The following is a 25,618-nucleotide window of genomic DNA, read 5'->3' on the forward strand; positions in this document are numbered from 1 at the left end:
ACTCCATTGTGTAAATGTACCACATTTTTCTTATCCATTCATTGGTCGAGGACCATTTATGTTGTTTCCAGGTACATAGGCAGGAAGTACATTAGGATGTATACTTGCTCCTGATTGGACAAAGGTGGTAAGTATACAGCCTTGTGGATTTGTCAGTATAAGCCTCTGACTAATGTAATTTGGTGCCATACTCTGGGAATGCTAGATATGGACCGGCCAGTGTCCATTATCCTAGCCAGTATTCAATAAAACTTGCTTCAAATTTGGCTCAAAAAAAAAAAAAGAAAAGAAAAGAAAACCAGGTATTATAAGCTTAACCTGAAGTGTGGCAGTAGAAGGAAGGATCTAGTTGCAGGTGTCTTGGGGATACAGTGTTCTGCAGTCTTGCTAGAAAAAGGGTCTTTGTTGTATACTTAGCCACTTGGTATGGCTTTGCTCTTCTTCAAGAGATCAGCACACCAAGAAGAAGAAAGATATTGGTTTCATAATTTTGACTTCACAAATTCTAGGATTGTGGACAAATGCAATTTTAAGTGTTACAAGTTTCTCGACATTTTTGTTATAGCAGTGTAGTAGAGACTAAGGTGGTTACAAAATATTCTTATGGCATGAGAGCAACAGAACATTTTGTGTGTCAGAAGATTACTTGGAAAAGCAGGAAAACATGATGAAGAATAGACTACGACACTAAACACTTGTGGTCATATAGAATACTCAACAATACAGAAATATATATGTCCATAAATGTCTTTTCATTTAAAAATATTATTAATAAATGTTGAGAATATTGTTTGATTTGAGTAAGTCATTGTTTTGAGAGAAAATAATGAGTAGCTGGTTTTCAAAATTAATTATCATTTCTATTTTAAATTTTCAGAAAAGGGAGATGGTGAAGAATTGATAAAATTAGAAAAAGTATAATAGTGTGCTAAATAACTCCCTTCTAACACATTCACTGAAATGATCAAAAGCATCCATAAGTCAACTGATGTTTAAAAAAAGTAATGTTTTATTTCCCCTCAACCCCCACCATTGGAATATAAACATGAAGTATGTTAGTAGTCAATAAAATATCTCTTAATTTAGAAATTACAAGTGTTAAAATATTTTATAAAATAAGTTCTGGGTTACATCTGAAATGTTGGAAGCAAATTGAGTAATATCATAGGAGAAAATATTTGATAGATATCTTCATAAAACCTTATTTAGTGGATTAGCCTTTACTCAGGTAACCAATCCTTCGACCCATGCTAAGGCAATAAGGCAATAAGTTATAATTAAACCCAGTGTTGTCATACCCAGAAGGAACAAATAAAAGTAAGAGGATGACTATTTTAGGAGTGTGGTAGGAGGAGAAGAGCCAGGAAGAAGAACTGCTGGGGTACTTACTACTAAGGTTCATTATTTAAACTTTCATTAGTACCAAACTAAAAAATGACTTTAAAGATCAGGGGAAGGTAATTTGTACTGAGGTAAACTCATATTTGAAAGAGATTGTTTGTATTGAAGATTAATTAGAAGTGAAATAATTTGGGATCAGATTATTTTAGTCCATGAAGATCAAACATATGCATTTTACTTTAGCCAGGTGTTAGAGACAATGGAATGTGAGATCTAAAAGTATTTGTTATATAAAATGACTAGAATGAGATTGATTACTTTTGTGAGATCTATTAAGATGTATGAAAGAAAGTAGGGGATTAAGAATGATGTATACAGGGATTAGATGGTGACATTATTGTCTTATGCTGCTTGCAAACAAGAGCCAAACCTGAAAAGAGAGCCTAGAAGGGGAATCTAAAGAGGCACAGCATGATAGATATTAAATTTGTGGCTTTATTTATTATTTTAATTTCTTTGCTATATTAATGTTCAAGAATGAAGTATCAATGAATGTCAAATGTAAGCCACGTCGTCTCATTCTTAATATTTACAAATGCTAAAATGAAACCAGAATACCATTTTAAAAATGTTTTAATGTAAGTATATTTAATATTGTTCCTCTCCCCTAAGTCCTTCCAGATCCTCCCTGCTCCTTATCCACACAACTTTAAGATCTTTCTCAAAAAATACAAAAACAATAAAAATGAAAGCAAGCAAATAAACAAACAAAACAACACCAAAAGAAACCAAATCAAAATACACAAGAACACTGTTGATTTCTTTATAGGTTGGCCAACTACTCCTGAGTAAGAGGCTTGTCCTGAAGTGGTTGATATACTCTGTATTTCTCCATTTGAAAAAATTCATTTTCCCTCTCCTAGTAGACTTAAGTGAGAGATAATTCTTAACCTTTACTCTAGTAACTAGTTTTTTATTTATTATTTCTTTTTTCTGGCATTTAGCAAAATAAAATATAGTAAAACAAAACAAATACTATCATATTAAAGTTGGACAAAACAAATGAAAAGAAGGAAAAGAACCCTAGAGGAGATAAAAGAATCAGAAATCCACCTGTTCCCACACTCAGGAATTCCATTAAAAAAAAAAAAACTAAACTGGATGCCATAACATCTATGCAGACGACAAGGTACAGACGCATGCTGGTCCTGTGCATGTTGCTGAAGTCTCTGTGAGTTCATATGACTTTTGCTCTTGTTGATTTATAGAACTGTGTTTTCTCAGTTCCCTTTACCTTTTACACCCTTTCTGACCCTCTTATACAGGTTCCCTGAGTGTTGAGAGGAGGGATTTTATGGAGACAACCAGTTTATGTCTGATTATTCCAACGTATCTAACTGTCTGAAGAATGTCTGGCTTTGAGTCACTATATTTCTTTCTGTCTCCTGCAGGTAGAGGCACTGATCTTTGTGCATAGTAGCAAATTGTTAGGAGTCATCTTATTACTCCAATTTTTTGGACTAGTATTATTTGGTTTTCCCCTAGATTCTTAGGTTATACAATCTCATATTCTTGGTCAGCCAAGCAGTGTTATATATGGGTTCCATCTTGTGGAGTGGACCTTTTGCAAATCAGATATTGGTTTGTTACTCCCAGAAGCTTGTAATACCATTGCCCTAACATATTTTGTAGACATCCAACACTGTACATAAAGTGTTTGTTACGGATTGGTATTTATGTTTGGCTTTAATAGCATACAGAGTGTCTTTCTGTACCAAAGACTTCGGAAAATAAGTGTGAAGGCTCTATGTAGGCAATGACTTGAAATCTCCATTTTAAATGAGTTATGTAGTGGTGGTTGTCTTCAGAAATGAGGCCTTGCTGTCAGTTTGCACATCACAACCTACACTCCTGGTAACATCCTGGGTGGTTTGGGATTCTGTGTTGCCCCTATGGCCAATAACTCAATTAGAAGTAACCCAACCCTATCACAGAAAGCTTCATTTGGCAACAAAGGATGCCCTGTTGGTCTCTGTCACTCCCATTATATGATGATTTCATTTAGATCACCTTCATATATGTGTATATTTTAGAAAATTTCTACCGTACTAAGTGTCTCTACTATCCCTCAAATACCCCTTAATTTTAGCTGCCTCTCCCTATATTCCCTCCTACATTATCCTCCCCCCTGTACACTTGCTCTTCCCTTACAATCTTCCCACTCATTTCTAACTATCAATGCTATTTCACTTTCCTAATAAGATCAATCTGTTCACTCTAGGCTCTTACTCTTTACTAATCCTCTGTGGTTCTATGGATTATAGCTTGGTTATCACTTACTGCATAGCTAATATCCACATATAAGCTAATATATACCGTATTTGTCCTTCTGGTTCTGAGATAGCTCACCCAGGATAATTTTTTCAAGTTCCATTTATTTGCCTGACAATTTCATGATGACATTTTTAACAGCTAAGTAACATTTCAATGTGTAAATGTACCATATTATCTTCAGCCATTCTTTTGTCAATGAACATATAGGTTGTTTTCACCTTCTGGCTATTATGAATAGAGCAACAATAAACATGACTGAGCAATTTTCTTTGAGGTAGGGTGAGTTATGTTTTGGGTATATTCATGAAATGATGTTGTTCTGTTTCCATTCGATTCAGTAAAAATGTGGGAGTATAGTTTCGAAAATAGAGCATCGTAATAGGACTTGTTTAGAGAGGATCTGAGCAGTCTATTTTCAACAGCCTCCATGTAATAGTTGGCCCATATCAAATATTTATGATTTCATTTATAAGCATACCCATTGTTTCATTAACTAGAACCCTTCTATGTAAGAGGTGTTTGATCCTGAGATAAGTATAAAGTATAGAATTAGAAATCAACCCTTGATACTCAGTTTTCACCCACCTTTCTGAATATTTAAATGATAGATATCCCAACTCAAGGTAGCTATTAGGCTATTCATCTGCAGTAACCCTGTCCTCAAAGAATTTCTCACTTCCACCATTAAATGCTAACTTTCAGAGGACTGAAAGCTGTGTGAGGCCAGTTCTCAAAGCATGCCTGCTGTGCATTCATCAGTGTAAGGAGTTTAAATGGACCAGAAATTAATATCACCTGAGTATACACATCAACCTGTGAAAGGGGAAGATAAAGCTGATATAAAGACCTCTAATCCTCATCCTTTCAGAACAGGAGCTGAAAGCATGTTTAGTGTTCTTTCGACTCATTGCTTCTCCTGTATTACAGGAAGTAACTTCACCATCAACTCTTCAATGTAAGGAATGTCACTGCTCCCGTGGCTCAGTGGCTTTGTGTCTCTCTGCACTTCACATATTCTTTAGGTGCTTTAAACAGTCTCCCTTCTTTATTCACTCTCGGACCCCTTAACTAGGAACTGGTGTTTAGCAAACAATTGTTAATATATTTTCCTACTATACAAAAGCTTAGTTAAGAAGTAAAGTAACACAAAAATTATCAGTGTTTTATTAATTAAATTTATGTCTTTGAAAATGAGAACAAAACTGGAAACTGCAATTGATGCCTCGTGGGATTCATTCTACAAGAGCATGGCTTTGTGTGTGAAATAGAATCTGCAGATTTCTACTGTTACTGATTCTATGATTAGCATTTACTTCAATATTGTCACCTTTTCTCCAAACTAAATGCAATTATGATGTTGATCCAGCGTTTATAAACTCTTTCCCCCAGAGCATGTAACCCATGAATCAAAGGTTACAGTGAAGATAATGGTAAGAAACTATTTGTTCAAATCAACATTTATTATACGGGTTATAAAAGTTTGCACTTATTTTGCCTGAAATGTTGAATAAATTATAGTGAATTTTAGAAACATTCCTAAATATAAAGCAACTAATATACTGATTTTCCAAAGAAAACAAAAAAATTGGGATTAGGTACAACACTTAACTCATAAAGAATATCAAAGAAAGGCTCTGAATGATTTTCTAGGATGACTTAAACCAGTGAATTTTGTTAAAAGTGCCAAATAACCAGCAAAAGTCTGTAAGACAGAAGAAATCTCTCCCATTTAAAACATGTTATTCCTTAAATGTAATCACTATAGATAATATTATGATGCCTTATGACTTCTTCAGACATGTTTGTTGTTGATATGTTGTCCTCCTCCCTTGTTCTGTATGTATCATCATCCCGCTCTCTAATTAAACTCTGCCTTTGCTCCCTGTTTCCTATTTCCCATTCAAATCAAGTACATCCTATTATTCATGTCTCTGTTATAGCTCTCTCCATGATTCCTTTTTACCTCCCTGTTTCCAAGGTTCTATAATCACATGTAAAGTTTATGAACTTGGAACCTCAGATGAGAGAGTCCATGTATTTTTTTTTTTTTTTGGCTCTGGGTTGTGTCACTCAATATGACCTTTTATATTTTCATCCCTGTATCTGCAAATTGTATATCTTCATTTTTTTCTTTCAAATAAATAGTATTATCTATTGTAGAGACACCACATTTTCATTATCCTTCCATCAGTTGAAGGACATTTAAGTAGTTTGCATTTCTAGCTTTAGTGAATAGAATGTCAAAGTATATGGCTTAGAAAATATCCATTGATTGGGATTTTTTGTCCTTTGGTAATATGCCAAAGAGATTTATAGTTGGATAATATGGTAGTTTTAGTTTTTGTTTCTTGTGGGTTTTCCAAACTGATCTCCAAAATGGCTGGATCAGCTTGTATTTCCACCCAACCGTGAATGAGGTTTTCCTTTTCCTTACATCCTCACCAGGATTTGTTGTACGTTATTTTGTCAATCTTTGCCATTCTGACTTGAGTCAGATGAAATTGTGAAGATGCTTTGATTTACATTTTCCTAAGTGATGTGAGCATTCAATACCAAGTGGTCAGCCCTGGTATCACATACATAGAGGCAGCATTATATGGACTGAGAAGGTTTTTTTTTTATTTATTTAGGAATATATGTATATATATATATATACATATATATATGCAGATAAAGATAATTATATAGATGTTTATATATGCTATTACAATTATAGAAAAAAGTGAATAAATTTGGGAAAAGCCAGGTGAATACAAAAAATGGTTTGGAGAAGGAAAGGGAAGTAGGGAAATGTGATCATATTATAATTTCAAGACACTATAAAAAGTATCAAATAAATACAATCACTTTGCAATTCTAGAACTTTTTTTCTTTACTTGAATGCAATGTGTAACGATCTGGAGAGAAGAAAAATTTAAACACAGTATTAAAGATGCTAGCTAATAAATTATAATAAAATAACGATTTTCTCATATTCACAAAACACACTGACTAAAGGGGTGTTTTATAATTTTGTGGCAAGAGGGAAGGAAAGAATAGTAACTAATAAACTCTGGTAATAAATATTAAAATGAAATCAAAGTTGTGTAGAAGCCAATAACATAAGGCTGAAAGTCTATGCTGAGAAAGGCATCAGTGACTGCAGTATGCTGAAGGATCTGCTCCACTGTAATACTATTACTGTAATAGTGGTGTCTTTAATCGAGTCAAACATATCTCAAGGGTGCTTAAGAGTACCTAGCACATATCTGCTGTCTTGTTATGTCAAGATAATGTGATTTACAAAAGAAAAGATAAAGGTAATGGCAGCAGCAGGTTTCGATTGGCCTGAAAGCTTTGGAAATGAAGAACAGTTTTTCCGCCCCACCCCTTCATGTGTATCATCAAATTAGTTTGCTTGTATTCAGTCTCAGACAGGGAAATAGTTCGTTTTCACTGGTACTGAAAAATGTTCGCATTCATTTAAGCCTGGCTTGTCGTATCACACTTGAGAAATCATTGTCTCAGATGTCTCCTTCTCACCCACTTCTGATGTTTATTCTTCTCTTGGCTTCTTAGGCTCAAAATTCCAAACTGCAAGTTCTGACATTGTTCTTCTCCATATATTTTATTGAGTGTAAAACTGATGTTTCCACAAGCCATCATTTTTGTTTTCTCTACACCTTAAGTAACTTCATTTTTCAGCATTATTGTACAGGATATAATCCTCCTTCTTCCATGTCCTTTATTATAGCCGAATGGATATCCCAGATTAAAGGTGCATCATCACACCTGAAAATATATGAATTAAAGCTGTATCTTCCCATCTCAAAGTGAAGGGACCAGGGCCAGTTGTTTTGGTTTTTTTTCCAGGTGCCAATTTCCTAAGACCACGGCCTCATATTACCCCCACCATCCTATGTTTTTTTTTTTTGTTTGTTTTTATTACTATTTTTTTTTGTTTAGTTGTTGAAAAAAATTTCTGCCTCCTCCCCGTTTCCCATTTCCCTCCCCCTCCTCTCACACCTCGCCACTTTCCCCCACTCCCCTACCCCTCTCCCCCTCCCCCCTCCATTCCCCCTCCCTCTCAATAATGAAGAGCAGTCCAGATTCCCTGCCCTGCAGGAAGTCCTAGGTCCTCCCACTTCTATCCAGGACCAGGAAGGTGAGCATCCAAACAGGCTGGGCTCCCACAAAGCCAGTTCATGTATTAGGATCGAAACCTAGTGCCATTGTCCTTGGCTTCTCATCAGCCTTCATTGTCTGCCAAGTTCAGAAAGTCCGGTTTCATCCCATGCTTATTCAGTCCAGTCCAGTTGGCCTTGGTGAGCTCCCAATAGATCAGTTCCACTGTCACAGTGGGTGGGTGCACCCCTCGTGGTCCTGACTTCCTTGCTCATGTTCTCCCTCCTTCTGCTACTCATTTGGATCTTAAGAGATCAGTCCCGTGCTCCAATTTGGGTCTCTGTCTCTATCTCTATCCATTGCCAGATGAAGGTTCTAAGGTGATATGCAAGATATTCATCAGTGTGGCTATAGGATAGTGTCATTTCAGGATCCCTCTCCTCAGTTGCTCAAGGTACTAGCTGGGGATATCTCCCTGGACACCTGTGAGCCCCTCTAGAGGCCAGTCTCTTGCCAACCCTAAGAAGGCTCCCTTAATTAGGCTATATATTTCTCTGCTCCCGTGTCCACCCTTCCTTTATCCCAACCATCCCATTCCCCCAAGCTCCCCCCATTCTCCTCTTCTCACGTTTCTCACCCCATTTCCCCTTTAGCCCCACGCCATGTCACCCCCAAGATCCCAGGTTTTGCCCGGCAATTTTGACTACTTCCCCTACCCAGGCAGATGACTATATGTTTTTCTTTGAGTTCACCTTCTTATTTGGCTTCTCTAGGATCACAAATTATATGCTCAATGTCTTTTATTAATGGCTAGAAACCAAGTATGAGTGAGTACATTCCATGTTCATCTTGTTGGGACTGGGATACCTCACTCAGGATAGTGTTTTCTATTTCCATCCATTTGCATGCAAAATTCGAGAAGTCATTGTTTTTTACCGCAGCATAGTACTCTAATTTGTATATATTCCACACTTTCTTCATCCATACTTCCATTGAAGGGCATCTAGGTTGTTTCCAGGTTCTGGCTATTGCAAATAATGCTGCTATGAACATAGCTGAACAAATGCTTTTGTCATATGATAGGGCATCTCTTGGGTATATTCTCAAGAGTGGTATTACTGGATCTTGGGGTAGGTTGATCCCGAATTTCCTGAGAAATCACCACACTGATTTCCAAAGTGGTTGCACAAGTTTGCATTCCCACCAGAAATGGATGAGTGTGCCCCTTACTCCACAACCTCTTCAGCAAAGGCTATCATTGGTGTTTTTGATTTTAGCCATTCTGACAGGTGTAAGATGGTATCTCAAAGGTGTTTTAATTTGCATTTCCCTGATCACCAAGGAGGATGATCATGACCTTAAGTGTCTTTTGACCATTTGAATTTCTTCTGTTGAGAATTCTCTGTTTAGTTCAGTGCCCCATTTTTTAATTGGATTAATTAGCATTTTAAAGTCTAGTTTCTTGAGATCTTTATATATTTTGGAGATCAGGCCTTTGTCTGTTGCAGGTTTGGTGAAAATCTTCTCCCAGTCAGTGGGTTGCCTTTTTGTCTTAGTGACAGTGTCCTTTGCTTTACAGAAGCTTCTCAGTTTCAGGAGGTCCCATTTATTCAATGTTGTCCTTAATATCTGTGCTGCTGGGGATATACATAGGAAGTGATCTCCTGTGCCCATATGTTGTAGAGTACTTCCCACTTTCTCTTCTATCAGGTTCAGTGTGTTCAGCCTGATATTGAGGTCTCTAATCCATTTGGACTTGAGTTTTGTGCATGGCGATAGATATGGATCTATTTTCATTCTTCTACATGTTGACAACCAGTTCTGCCAGCACCATTTGTTGAAGATGCTTTCTTTCTTCCATTGAATACTTTTAGATCCTTTATCAAAAATCAGTTGTTCATAGGTTTGTGGGTTAATATCTAGTCTCCCACAAGGCCAGTACATGCAGTAGAATCAAAATTCAGTGCCATTGTCCTTGGCTTCTCAGTCATCCCTTATTGTCAGCCACATAGTTTCTTAGTGCAAAGGGAACAAAGAGACAGATCACAGGTCAGTTCCAGAGCAGGAGAACATCTTGACTTTTTTTTTTTCCTGTTGAACAAAAGTTTAAACCTATTACGTGTGAGAGACTGTTATACCTCAGTCAAAAAGAACACTTAAAATTGGAGGAAACCTAAATTGACATTCCTCAGAGGATGACATTATGAACAGCAGAGCAGTGTATGAAACATTCTTTTCATAATTATTCCATAGAGAAATGGAAACCAAAGCCACTGTAATGGTCTCTCAGTTCTGCAGGACTTGCTTTATAAGAAAATAAAGATAACATATTCTGGTAACGCCGAAAAACTGGCACATTTTATGTTGTTGTTAGGAAAGTAAATGAAAATAGCCATTATGGATTGGGTTCTCAAAAAGGTCAGGACATAATTGTTAAATAACACAGCATTTCTAATCCTTGTTACAATTTATCCAGTTTGTAAATGATAGCTTATTATAGAAAGTAAGTAAGTAAAATAATATGAAAGGATAGACTTATGTTTTCAAGAATTATTTTTAAATTATTTTAATTATGACTTTTTATCTTTTCATACATATTTATGCATTTACACAAGATTTAAAATACATTTTAGATGATAGTTACATAATTAATTTAATCTGCAATTTAAAGTTTTATTTTTTACTCTTCAATAGATTTTTTTAATCTGGCAGTTTGCTGAAATGACTTCATTTTTCATTGTAAACATTTGTGCTATAATACATACTTTAAAAGGAATTACCAAAAACTGTATAGTACAACAGTTTTGACTAGAGAATTTTATATAAATGTATTGATTTTTATCAAAAGGTTGACAGAAACAACCATAAAAAAGAACAGTCTTGCCACTTTTTAATTGGTGTAAAAGATACAACCATTTTTGACTGAAAATCATTCTAAGTAAAACTGTAATACCTGAGCTCACAAGTACTCCAAAGATCCCATTTGAAATTGATACTAGGTCTCTTAATTAAACATTGCCGCTGATTCTTGAGATTTGTTGCATCAACATATACAATTATTTCAAACAAAAGGGAATTTCCTGAAATGTGTTCTCAGTTCTTTATCGCACTTTTGGGAAAGTAGGTTAAATGCTTGAGTTTGAAAACCAAAATACTTTCCTTGCTTGTCTTTCATGAAGAATTCAACCAGACAAACCTTCAGAGTATGAATCCCATTTGAGTTTTGATTTATTCCCCAAGTTTATTTTTTATTGATTGTTCTAATTTATGTAAATCAAATCTTTACCTAAGGCTCCACAGTTTCTGCACACAGTCGAGAGTCAACCTTCAGCTTGAAGTCAATGTTCAATTATTTAGAGGCTGCTTTCTGATTCCAGCAAAAAGATAATTCCTGCCTCTGGGTGCTTCTCCATACTTAGTTCTAGAGTTTTGCTTTGCTCTTAGGTATTTTTCTTCTTGGAAGACTCAAAGCAAACCCAAGCCTCAGTCTGATATTTTCACCTTCAAATTTTAAGTTTCCAGTTTTACGCAGATGAGGAATTTGAGTAATATTTTACTTTCATTTTCAATGGTTCCCTTTTCTTAGTAATGTGCCAATTGACAGCCTTATGCAGATGAGCCACATGCCTTCTGTGGGGAAAACTCACTATGCTTCTGATTGCCATGTCTGCTCAAGCATATATACAAATTCCTTCCTTCTGGAATCTTCCACTTTTAGTATATCTTTTATTCTTCCTTTTAAAAAAATTCTATATATTACTAACAATAACTTGAGAAAATGCAAATTAATAGAGAAATAAGAAATCCCCAAAAGCATAGTTATTGCCTTTGTTAGTATTCTATTGATGTGAAGAGATGCCATGATTGCAGCTACTCTAATAAAACATTTAACTGGGGATTGTTTACAGTATTAGAGGTCTAGACCATTATCATCATGGCAGGAAGCATGACAGTAGGAAGGCAAACTCTGAGCTGAAGTAACTTAAAAATTACATCTGCAGGCAGCTAGAAAAGAAGAGCCACAGGGCCTTGCTTGGGCTTTTGAAACCTCAAAACCTACACACAGTGACACACATCTTCCAATGAGGCCACACCTACAACATCATGGCCACAATTCCTAATCCTTCTCAAGTGGTGTCACTCCCTAATTGTCAAACATTCAAATATATGAACCTACATGGTTCATTCTTATTTGAACCAACGTAATTATCTATTCATTGATATGGAAATGTTTATTTATTGCCTCTGACATATGAAAATAATTAATATTTATATAAGACACAGTAAAATAATCATAATAGATGATAACAATAGAATCCACATTTAAAAGAAATGTCTAATTTTTATATACCACTCTTGCTTTTGTATTTATTTTCATTTTCATATTCCTCCCTTCAATCTTTCTATGGACCATCTCTCTTCTCCCTCCTACTCCTTCATAGCTCCTTTCTTTCTCAATTGAATATCCTTTTATCTTTGATTAATTTTATATATATATGTATATATATATATATACATATATATCATACATGTTGAGTACATTTATTTTGTTTTTTTTGTTTATGATTTCAGGATAGACTACTTGTTATTGATTAACTAATAAAAGATCTTATCCCTGGAAATACTTTTCTAACTCTAGTAGTGTTCTATTGCTGTCTGTATTTTTGTTGTTTATTTTACTTTTTTTCCCAAAGGTGGTGCCTCTGTGAGATATTTTTTCCCCTACAATATTTGCAAATCTATTGGTGTTGCCATTGTTTAGGCATCATTTTACAACCTACTTCCTGCTTCTCTGAGTCTTATCATTTTTAATGAAAAAAATGACATCACTTGCCATGAAAACCATGAAAATTGAAAAACCTTGATATTTTACTTCAAGCATGTCAGAACGGCAGTCCTTATGAAAACAAATATTAACAAATAAAGAATAAAGAGACATTTATGAAAAGCTGGCAGGATTGTATATATTATAATTATTATAGAATTTAGAATTTATATCCCTCAAAGAGCTAAACAGAAATCAACCAATTTATTTAGAGCTACAGTACCTTCAGAATCATTGCAAGTTTTCAAAGTGATATATATGTCCATAGACATGTCTATTGCAGCAATATTCACAGGAGCAAGATAAGGAGCTCACCTCAGTGTACATGAAAAAGACTGAATGAAAAAAGACAGAATATATACAAAGAGGTTTATTCAGTCATAAAAAGAGTAAGTTTGTGCCATTTGTAGGAAAAGAGACAAAACTGGAGAGTATGATCATAAACTAAGAAACCAGAATAAATAAATATAATAAAAGTCTTTGTCTCATTTGGAGTCTTTGAATTTATGTGGACACATGAAATCCCTTATATGTAAGTATGTATAAATCATATTTAATATTTTATTTATTATGTTGCTATATTTTATATAATATTATGTGTGATATATAATATATTGTGACATAATATATAATATTATAATATATGATAGTATACATTAAAATATAACATGTTACATATATTTAAATATATAGTTCATCTTTATATGTTATGTGTAATATATTATGTATAATTTATTTTATATATCTATGTATTCTATATAAGTATACTAACTAAATATTAATGCCTACAAACTATCATAATGTCTTCATTAATATTTAGTTAGTATACTATACTGTATTTACTTTAAATGTAAATGAAATAAACAAAAATTAAAAATCCAGTTTAATTTAAGGTCTTAGTTACATTATATTGCTGTGAAGAGAAACAATGGAAAAGGCAACCAATTAAATAAGTATACATGGGGGATGAACATCTATCATATAATGATAAATACTTCCTTAATTGCCGTGACTAATATTAACATCATAGCATAGTGTTTATATATATACATACAGTTAAAAGTAATGCCATTGAACTGCTTTATTTAAAATTAAATTTATTGAAAGTATACATATAACTGACTATCTCTAAAAAAAATCAAGCAATCATTTTATTGAGTGTTTTAAGGCTGTTCAATTTGTATCAGGATTTGGCATACCAAATTTAATATATAATATCCAGTCCCAAAGGTGTAGAAAAAGTGTAGAACGAGTGCATTTTAACATACTAACTTTGTTTGAAAACTTTGAGGTGAAAGAGTTGAAATACTTACTGATGAATAACTGTAGTTCCAGCATGGATGCTAAGAAACTGTGAATGATTAGAACTTGTCAATTATTACCAGAAGTTGTGGTTATTAGATATAGTTTCACATTCCTTGACAAGCTTTTGTCTGCTTTTATTTTGCTTTTAAATCAATGACTGTGATCTTCAAGAAAATACTTTGAAAGTAGGTGAAGTAATTTCTACACAAGCATGAAAACTAAGAGTATGTGTTTTTAATCCCAGCTGTGGGGACGAAGAGAACAGAGGATTTCTGTTCCTAACTCATCATTCAGATCAGTTCAAACAGTCGTTTTAGGGTTTAGTAATAAATCAATCTAAAAGTCAAAGCACATACAAAAATAAAAGAAGAAGACATGTTTTTGACATCTGGTCTTCTCATGCTTACATATGCATGACCACATAAACAAATAAACACAAACCCTGAAAAAGCAGAAACAGCAAAATTTCAGTCAAGTATTGGTTGTAAACCTGCCTCACACCTCCACACGCAAGTGGCTTATATACAGAAGTTTCTGTTAAACTGATAAAACTAAATTGAATGCTAAACCTAACAACCAAATATATATTTACCTCTGAAGATATTTATAATGTGTATAAGTAGATCCCACTCAAGAAGAGATTCCTGTAGATGCTCATATTTTCATTCATAAATTTTTATGATTAACACATATTTTCCCTTTTCTTTGAAACACAGTTCTTTTTAAACGGCACACTCACAACATGTGCCATTTAAAAAGATAAAACTTCTAGTTTCTAATGAGGAATAGTTGGTGATTACAAATTAATGTGTGAGTAAAGCTAAATTATTAGGTACAACCAACATGACATCATGGTATGATATAGATGCAGAAAAATCTTAACCGATAACCTCTGAGAAAACATAATGTATATGCAAATCTGATGTCAGTTATTGCAGAAGGAGCAGCGGACTGCTTAGGAGCTGCAGGATGCAGCCCGGCTCCTGGCCACCGGCTAGCTTTAACCCAAAATAATTACATGGAAACTGTATTCTTTTTAAACACTGCCTAGCCCATTAGGTTCAGCCTCTTATTGGCTAATTTTCACATCTTGCTTTAACCCATATTTTGTAATCTGTGTAACACCACGAGGTGGTGGCTAACCGGGAAAGATTCAGCATGTCTGGCCTTGCGGCTGGCTCTATGACATCTGACCAACAATGCTTTCTTTCTCCCAGCATTCTGTTCTGTCTACTCCACCTATCTAAATTCTGCCCTATCAAAAAGCCAAGGCAGTTTCTTTATTAACCAATGAGAGTAACACATAGACAGATGACCCTCCTCCATCAAGTTATTCATAGAAAGAGTGGAGAAAATGTCAGAGGAGAAAACAAACATGAAAATGTGAAGACAAAAATGTTCCTCCTAGGTGAAATTCAGATAAGATTTTTTTTGAGTAGTACCCAGTTCATTAAAAAAGTTAAACACAAAAGAAAGCTTGAGGTTTTTCATAACCAGTTAGGAAACTGGGCATGATATGAATTCAAGTTGTATTTCTTCTCTCCTTATATCTATCTGCCTTCCCTTCTACTTCATCACTACCTCGTCCTCTTCCCCACTTCTTTACTTTCTGCTTCTTCTTATTTTGATTTTTGATATTCTTTGCCAGATGAAATTCCAAGAATGTCAAAGTTTATTTTGTCAGTTGACTGTATGAACAGAACACTGATGTCAAGGGTATAGCACATACTGAGAAAATAGAAACTCCATTCGGAGTGTAGAAAATACAATTTGTGTGCAAATTCTTTAGAATTCAGTGAAAGTGAGCTTGGAGACTGGAAGCTTCATCCATAGAATGAAAATCTGTTGTTTTCTTTAATTAACCTAACTAAAACAAAAGAAAACCAAACATTCATATTCCATTGTGTTGGTGCTCACACGCCCATTCACACAAACACAAACTTGTTCACTTCATTGATATTAAAGCTCATAAGATGTCTTTATATATGTTCTTTACCAACCTTCTGCCTGCAATTCCTACTGTATCACATAGAAAATCTTTCTATCCAGGAAACAACTATCCCTTATAATATCTACTTTTTTTTCTATTTAAAAATGGATTCTAATAGATCTTCCCCACCGTCTCAGTGGGTGGGTGCCCCCCCTCACGGTCTTGACTTCCTTGCTCATGTTCTCCCTCCTTCTGTTCCTCATTTGAACCTTGGGAGCTCAGTCCATTGCTCCAATATGGGTCTCTGTCTCTATCTCCATCCATCGCCAGATGAAGGTTCTATGGTGATATGCAAGATATTCATTAGTATGGCTATAGAATCGGGCCATTTCAGGATCTCTCTCCTCAGCTACTCCAAGGACCTACTTGGGGACATCTCTCTGGCTGCCTGGGAACCCCTCTAAAGTCAAGGCTCTTGCCAACCCTAAAATGGCTCCCTTAATTAAGATATATACTTCCCTGCTCCCATATCCATCCTTCCATTATCCCAACCATCCCATTCCCCCAAGCTCTCCCCATCCTCCCCTTCTCAAATTGTCTCTCCCAATCTCCCCTTTCCCCCATCCCACCCCACCCCCCAGTTCCCAATTTTTGCCCAGCAATCTTGTCTACTTCCAATATCCTGGAGGATAACAATATGTTTTTTTGGGGGGTTCACTTCTTATTTAGCTTCTCTAGGATTGCAAATTATAGGCTCAATGTCCCATATTTATGGCTAAAAAACAACTATGAGTGAGTATATCCCATGTTCATCTTTTTGGGTCTGGGTTACCTCACTCAGGATAGTGCAGCTGGACTGGGACTGAAAAAGCATGGGATAAAACCGGACTCTCTGAGTATGGTGGAAAATGAGGGCTGCTGAGAGGCAAAGGACAATGGCACTGGGTTTTGATCCTACTGCATGTACTGGCTTTGTGGGATCCTAGCCTGTTTGGATGCTCACCTTCCTAGACCTGGATGGAGAGGGGAGGACCTTGGACTGCCCACAGGATAGGGAACCCTGACTGCTCTTTGGACTGGAGAGGGAGAGGGAGGGGAGTGAGGTGTGGGAAGTAGAGGAGTAGGGGGAGGGGGAGGGAAAAGGGAGGCGGGGAGGAGGCAGAAATTTTTAATAAAAAAATAGAAAGACTACAGAATATGGCATTTAATGTTTTAATAATTTAGGGCTTTTCATGACAATGAGACACGTCTGCTCCTGGCAGCACCAGCTACTTCAAAAGGAAGATGGGCATTGAAGAGGCTCTTTATGGAGTTTGCTAGCCATTTGGGCAAGAAACTGCTCTTGCCTGGACTGTTGCATGAACTGGACACAGAGAACCCACAGAAAGAGGACTGCTGAACTTGCCTAAAGGTGAGATGATATTTCGGGGTTCCTAATTCATGAATGAGTCTGCGAGACATTCTGCAGGACACAGCAGATAGTGACTGAACTGCTTTTGAAATTTCCTGCTTCATTAAAATGTCTCTGGATACTATGGGCCTGTAGGCTGAAGATGGATGTCCCAACGGTACATAGATTCTACTCTCACCCTCACTTCCCCTATTCCTCAGATGCACCACTCTCTTTTTTTCTCTTCAGAAAGGATCAGACCTGCAAGAAACAATGACCAAATACGATGAAACAAGATGTAATAATGCAAGGAGAAAGCCCTCATACTGAGGCTAAATTAGACAACCTAACATGAGGAAAAGAGTCTCAAAGGAAGGCAAAAGAAAGACCTACTTTTACATTCAACTCCCTTCGGCACACTGTTGAATACAAAGGAAAAATGAATTCTGAATAGGTACTCTAAATTATGTTGGAATAAGCTCATACTATTTTATTTACCATAAATTCAATATATTTGTGAACTGCATTTCATTCATGGATAAATAAATCATATGCCTATTTATTAGCAATGAGAGACCAGCTCTCAGTAAACTCTTCGAGTGCATGAATGGATTTATTAAGTTCTAAAAACTTTTATGCTTGGAAATTATTAAAGAAAAAACATTTACATATGTGTCTGAAAATGCAGGAAACCCAAGACGATTTTCATATTTTCTTCCTGCATCTTCAAGAAAGTATCAGGTACTCAAATATAATTGAAATATGTGATATTCTCTGGATTACTTAAAAAAAACTTACAAATGAGGATACTGCTATGATCTCAATGCTTTTGCTCTCCTCCTTCAAATTATAATTTGAACATCCTTGACAGTCATGTGAGGGTTTGGGGAGATGAGGGTTTTCAGGGAATGATAAAACCAGGAGGTCAAACACTTGTAAATAAAGTTAGTGTTCTTTTAGAAAATTCATTTTGTCTTCTTTCTACCACATGAAGATGAAAGATTCAGAGTGGCAGATCCCCAGGAAGAGCTAAATCATCCTGACTCGGCCTTGCATATCCCAGCCTTCCCAAAAGGAAGCAGACTACATCAATTATTATTAAAGTATCCAGTCTTAGTAATTCACTATAATAGTTCAAATGGACTAAGAATCTTTTCATAGGTGACCATAGAATTAAAAATAATGCTCAGAAGGTGAAAGGACTCCAAACTGCAAACGTTATTGTCAGTGGCAGACACCTTTGCCCTAATACTCTCATTTTAGAGTAACAGTAAAAATTACCTAAATAGTAGTATTGGGATTTCCCATCAGTGAAGCTAAAATTCATGAAGTGATACCACACCATTTATTTGTATGCAAAAGTGCCAGAATTAGCTTCTATCTATTAAAATGCATGATTACTCCACAATTTAGAAAGGTGCTTGGTAAAACAATTGGAATGACAGTTTAAATATTTTAATCTCACATTTTATGTGAAAATGAAATGTATATTGCTGTCAATTAATTAAGTTATGGTAAGCAATTTGTCAGTAATAAATTTGCATAATATATCTAAATGAAAATTTAGTTTTATAATTTACTTTTACAGCACAGTTAATTTCATAATGAAATTTCTGATTAGGGTTTTATCTATTATTAAGATCCGAAAAGAAAAATCTGACTGAACTATTCAAAGCATATTGATATGAAAGTTCAATTAAAAAAAATCACATTAATTTTCAAAGCACATACACACACACACACACATATATATATATATATATAACATCAATAATTAATATATGTCAGACTAATAAAATATCAAATTAATTCTTATAAGCTTTATATCATTGAAGATTCAAAATGTCTGGACATTTTCTGAAAGAAATGTCCATACAGACTGTGGACACCTAGAACACTAAGAACTTGGCTCACCATCTTAGTGTCTTTACAATATTTTTTTTTAGTGTGACATCACTTTGCCACACCCATGACTACTTTATTTAAGCACGCACATACTTTCCTTTTGATAAATCAGGCAAATGTATTTCTCCATTTATAACTCTGTCACATTTTTTTTTAGAAATTTTTTCTATACAAAATTTTTATAAATGAGGTTCTGGCTAATCAAATAAACAAAATTGAATTAATAGAAATATAAAGATTCAGCAAATTGTGTTTTATGTTAATGCTCATGTTTTTCAATGCCCTTATCAAACTTTAGATTCAAAGTTAAAAAATGTGCATCCATTGAAGGAACTCTTTCTTATTTTGACTTTGTAGTAAGTATGAGATTGGGCTAATATCTACATTGTTCTTCTGTAATTATTGCAGAACCTTGCAAACATAAATCATACAAATGTTAAATATATGTAGGTAACATGTATATAGTTATAAAACTAAATACTACAAAGCATTTCAAACATAATAGATTAATATTAATATTTTAACTCCATCTGTAACATGAGTTCTGGTTTTGATAAATAAATGATAATATAATAGATACAAATATATTATATCCACAAATCATTATTATATGCCATGGCAAAATAAATATAATTAACCTTAATAAATCATGTTTTGACTATAATTTATGATACAAATATTAATAAGAGCATTCATCAATATGTATCTCATGACAAGTTTGTTTGTTGGAAATGCCTTGAGAAAATGCCACAATCATAACAAAATACTAAGGACAATAATTCATTTCTCAAATTCAGGAGCTTGGTAGTTCAATATTAAATGATTTGCACATTAGTTTTTCATTGGTTCTCTTTTCTCTCATCTATAGATGGTCACATTTTTGTTGTTTCTTCACATGTTTATTCTTTTACATGTTCCACAATCTTGTTTACCTGTATGCTGGCACTTCATTTTATCAAAAGAAAATAGAATAGGTTAGCAATCATCCTGGCTAAAATGTTTTAACTTAGTGAGCCCTTGAAACATGATTTTAATTTAATAACCCTCCTAAAGACTTTATTTTCAAGTATAGTTATATTCTAAAATATGGATTATGGATTCAACATTTAGCATTCATGAGAAAGGAGCATTATGAGCTACAGTGGCAAAAAAAATCATAGTGACTGCATGTGAAACAGAATTCCCTATGTCAGAAAACCAGGCTCTTCAATTTAAGAACTATCAAATCAATTTGGGTCAGTACTCAAAAAACTAGCCAGTTCCACGTATCTTATAAAGGCTTTAGGAGTATGCATTTAAGCTGCTAGGATCCTAATAAATAACATACACACATACCAAAGTAACCTTTTCTTTAAAACGTCCTTAATTTTTGTTAGATTGGCAAAAATAAGTCAAATTGGTATCACGGGTAGATACACTTTATTTTATAAATTTTATATCAATATAAGTAGTATATACATGTACACTTAAACTATATGTAAACAATTACATACAATTGACCATCCCCATATACACAAATGTATAAGAACTATGCCTACACAGTAAATATATTAGTTCTGATGTAGTTTCTAGCCCCTATCTCTTCCAGATGTAAGCTACTGGAGACTAGGGGATGGGAAATAATGGACTCTGCTTTAGTTATCAAGGTTTCCTGCTCTGTGTAGCATCTCTCTCTTAGTCCTCTGAAATCGCATATTTTAATTTGTGGGAGGAGGGGCTAGGAGTACCATAGAACACATGTGGAAGTCAGCAGATAACTCGTGAGAGTTGAGTCTCTTTCTTAGCATATGGTTAAAGGAATCACACGTAGGTCATTAGACCTAGAGAAAAGCATTTTAACTGCTGATCAAACTTGACAGGCATGTGTCACTTTTATGTCCATAGTCTACCATCCTGGCTGTTCAATTTGAGATTTTTATCGCTGGCCTAGGTTTAGTAACTTCTGCAGTGTAGGTTACATTGTTTCTCTTTTTTTGCAAGTCAATCACATGATTTCTATTAACATTTTTCTCATTGTTTATTTAATTGACTTTAACTGCACCATTACGGTGAATTCACATCCCCTTTGGAACAATGAACATATTCCTGATCAACTTTTCATGAGACAATTTCCGTTAGTATTTCATGAGACAATTTCCGTTAGTATAAAACACTTCCTATATGCTATTTTAAAATATTTGAAAGTAATGACTAATTGTTGAATTTCTAAAGTATTACTCTTCTATTATTTTCTTTCAGGGTACTCATAATGGAAGGTTACTATTTTATATCTTTCTGAGAAAAAGTAGTTATATAAACTAAAACTCCTATTTCATTTGGAAAGTCTATTGAAAAATTGCAGTAAGAGTTGGCAAGATCACTCAGTGAGTGAAGATGTCTACCCCCAAGTGTGATGACCCGAGTTAGATCCCAAGGACTCAAATGGCAAGCAGAGAGAAGGAATACCCCCAAGCTGCCCTACTATCTCCATATGGGAACATGGCATTTGTATGCATGTGAACACACACACTCATATAGGCACTCAAAATAAATAAATTGTAAAGAAACTATTTAAAAAGAATAACTGTAGCAAGAAATATGTGAAGACTCTTTAGCATCATCAGACATGTATGTCAAAGATGAAGACATGTTGATAGGAAACCACCTAGCATCTGCTAACTATATGCTGCAACCTGGAAATACCTAGTAACTATGTTTCTAAGAGGGGTAGTTTTTTTTCTTTGTTTATTAGAGTAATACTAAATTTCAGAGTACAAAATGAGGCTGTCATACAGTAAAGAGCTATTTAGTAAAAATATTCCTTCTAGTACAATATTGGTGTCAACATTCATTCATTCTCTATATCCATGGGAAGAAACATGGTTTTGAAGTGGCTTCCGTTCTCTGAAGTCATCAATGTAAGCTCTCTGTTACTTATTTTAAATAACCCAAAGCAAATAATGATTCTTTGAAATTGCTACCAAAGTATGTGAGTCATGGTGTTCATTTGTAAACAACCAAAAACATCTTTTCAATCATTTCAAGAGGAAATAATTAACTATACTTTCTGGAGTCTTCAGAAGCTTGAGCTGTACCTGAAGATTATACTGTGAAGACTCTAAATTGAGATTATTTTAGAAAATGGCACCACAAGACAGTTCTAATAGATACACACCGAAGCCAGTGAGTTCCAAAAAGATCACCACAGCTCATCCTGCACATGGTGAATTCAACTGTCATTGAATTCATTGCCAAACTTCCCTGGAAAAAGAGCACTCCTGCCACTACTCAAGTTACAATAGTGGATATAGTGAATTCTGCATGTAGTTTACCCATCTACGTGACTGAAATTTGGATTGAAGCCTTATGCATGAATTCTTATTTGGCACCTCAGTTAAACAGACAATTTGGTAAAAGAAAGTCTCTGTAATTCCCTTAGGATAATTTCAAAACACCCAAAAAGTACTGCATCATGATGTATGTCCCCAAAGTATGATAAATGCCAATTACATTGAGACAATGGCATTCATGTATTTAATTATTCCTTTGAAGTCAGCTTTAGTGGGATAAAGTAAAATTAAAAAGGAAATCAATCAGCTTTGTGTTTTCTGAAGCAAAAAGGGAAAGAAATGCTCACGTTTCCACAGATGCAGTAAGTATGAATCACATGTTCAAAAGGGAAAAAACATGTGTGTGTATCATTTTCTTCTTCAGAATATATTTATTTTTCAGTATTTAGCTTTTTCACTGTAACTCTTTGAACCATCATCTTTATTAAAGATAAGAATTCTCTACTTTAGATATAAAAACCAGAATGTACAATTGTTGGAAGAGTTTTAAAATTCCCCCATTTAAAGTCAGTTCAATTTAGGCATACTGAGGTCTACTGTAATAGAAAGGGGCATGGCAGACAGAGTAGGCTAAAGCATATAAAAAGGTGAGCCATTATGGAAAATAGAAATACAAACCTTCTCTGCGTTCTGTCTGTCTCTGTCTCTTTTATATGAAAATCAAAACCAATGGTTTGAATTCTGGATAACCAATAACAGTACAATCATGCAGAAGTTTATGGTTACATGAATATGTACAATTGGTGGAGATGAACATAAAATTTATTCATATTTACCACAAAATATGTAATACTGTGACTGTGATATATGTAATTTTGGAGAAGGCTTATTTAAGTGAGTTGAACACATATATCTCTTTAAACATTAATCACTTCTCAATGCTGAAAACATTCACACTCCAAAACATAGAGTGTGCTATAATTATAGGTTTATATTTTTAGGGAGTAATTTAGCTGGGGTGAAAAAGACCTCAGATGTTTTTAGTGGTGTATTTATACTTAACAATTATCTTTCTACTTTATTTGCTGCTTCATTGGATATAAAGTTGATGTTACTATTCAAGATAATGGATTCACTTGCTGAAGTTTCAGTTCAAAGCACAGCTTTATTTAAAAATTCATGGTTTATTAAAATGTCATTGTAGAATAGACAAGTACATTTATTCCAATCAAAGTCAAAGTAGATCCGCCTCCTTAGACTTGAAGAGTCCATGTCAACATGACATGCTCCACAGTGTATGAGTCAGGATATAAACTCCAGATAATAGTCTGTGCCAGATGTGTATCGAAGCTTCATTATCATTCAAGACTTTTTATCATCTTTTTTAACTGCTACTCTATTTTTATTTTGAGGTCTAATTCAAGTTTTCAGAATGTCTGTGTTATAGGTCAATAAAAAGTACTTTAACTTTTCAGTGTCCCCAACCAACAAGAAGCATCTACTTGCACACTACAGATACTGTCCAGCCTAAACCGAATAAAGTTCACTCCAGAGTCATCAGACACGGCTACATGACACACATGCTTGAAAAATCCACTGGCTGATTATAGGTTCTGTGGACAAGTTAGAAACCTTCCCACTACTGGTGTAAATCCCTTCTCTAATTCTTTAATTTAGATAAATTTAGAAGTAAGATCCATAAAGAGAATTTTGTGGTCATTTTTCTAGCAAAAAAAAAAAAAAACCCTACCGAGTCCATTCAGTGTTGACTTTATGCAAAAGTGATCATGGTGTTTTTTGGTATTTTTTTACTTAACAGAGAATGTATCCAGATTAAACACAGTCTCCTTCTCTCAGCAGCTGTTGATTTTCTGGAGATTTTTATCTATGGTTAACTTTTTTGAAATTTCCTTTCTTAAAAAAAAATCATGGTGGTATGTTTGACTGGACAAAGATCTATTAAACCTCAAGAAGAAAGATATAAGGGATTTTATGGGCAGAAAAGCAATTGAAGACAACCTCTACTCAGTGTTAGAAATTCCTAAATATTATTGATGTTCCTAAAGTCTATGCATGCTATTGAACACTGACCATGTCCCCCGGTGTTACTATCATCTTTAATATGGTTCACATATGTAAAAACACTCTAATATATATATATATATATATATATTCTAATTTCTTATCACTCTCCCTTCCATACTTAATATTGATTTCTTTCTTTGTATTATGCTATTTCCTAAGATTTCCATTTATATAAGATTTCCATTTCTAAATTTTCAGCTATAGATAAACAGAGTGACAATCCCAACTATCTCAACTTATGATTATGCCTGGTCATCAGATTTTTCCAAATATAATCTCTTGATTTAAGGTATTGTCACCATATCACCATATATTTATATACATATGTATATATACGCTATATATACATACAAGTTTCTATATATGTAAATATATATAGTTGTAAACAAGTCTTATTTTAATATCAATTATAAACTATTTATGAAAAGTGACATAAAACATACATTAACATGTTGACTGATTGGTTATTTTCCAAGGAGAAAATTTTGTTCTATAAAGATTAGTTTTGGCAAATATATTCAAGTATTACAAATTCCCAAGACTTCATGTTTTGAAGAAATTCAGAGCATTTCAACTCAATGACATGTGTATTTAAATATATTCTGTTGGTTAATTTTCTTCAAACAACAGTATTTTCATATTTTAGTAAGTGTAATTTTTGTATCTGACAGCAAAATTCTAATGGTTTGTCTTAAAGTTGAGTAAAATTTCTCTCTTTCTTTCCCTCCCTCCTTCTTTAGAAATTTATACTATTGTCATGGTGTTTACAAGCAGTCTCTGAAATTTAAAAATGGCATTAACGTAAACTGAAATTATTAAGCGGTATTAACTTTTTCAATTCAACTGGTCCAAGAGAAAAGCCTCACACAGGTTTGCTGACAAATATGACACACTAAGTTAAGAAGACAGTTCTTTCTGGGAAGCATGGTTGTCAGTGTCAGGAGGAACTTCATCACTCTCGCCACGCTGCATCATCCTGACAAGATTCTTTTGTGTTGAAATGTGTTCTCCATGTGAAGCACGGAAATTTGATGGTGGATTATAGGCTGCTTTAAGAACAATGGTTCTGCCTCAACTTAATGTGCCAGGCTTAATGACTCCCCACAGTGGGACTTAAACTTTCTGAGGAA

Source organism: Microtus pennsylvanicus, chromosome 1 (assembly GCF_037038515.1).
Source record: "Microtus pennsylvanicus isolate mMicPen1 chromosome 1, mMicPen1.hap1, whole genome shotgun sequence".
NCBI classification, from domain to species: domain Eukaryota; kingdom Metazoa; phylum Chordata; class Mammalia; order Rodentia; family Cricetidae; genus Microtus; species Microtus pennsylvanicus.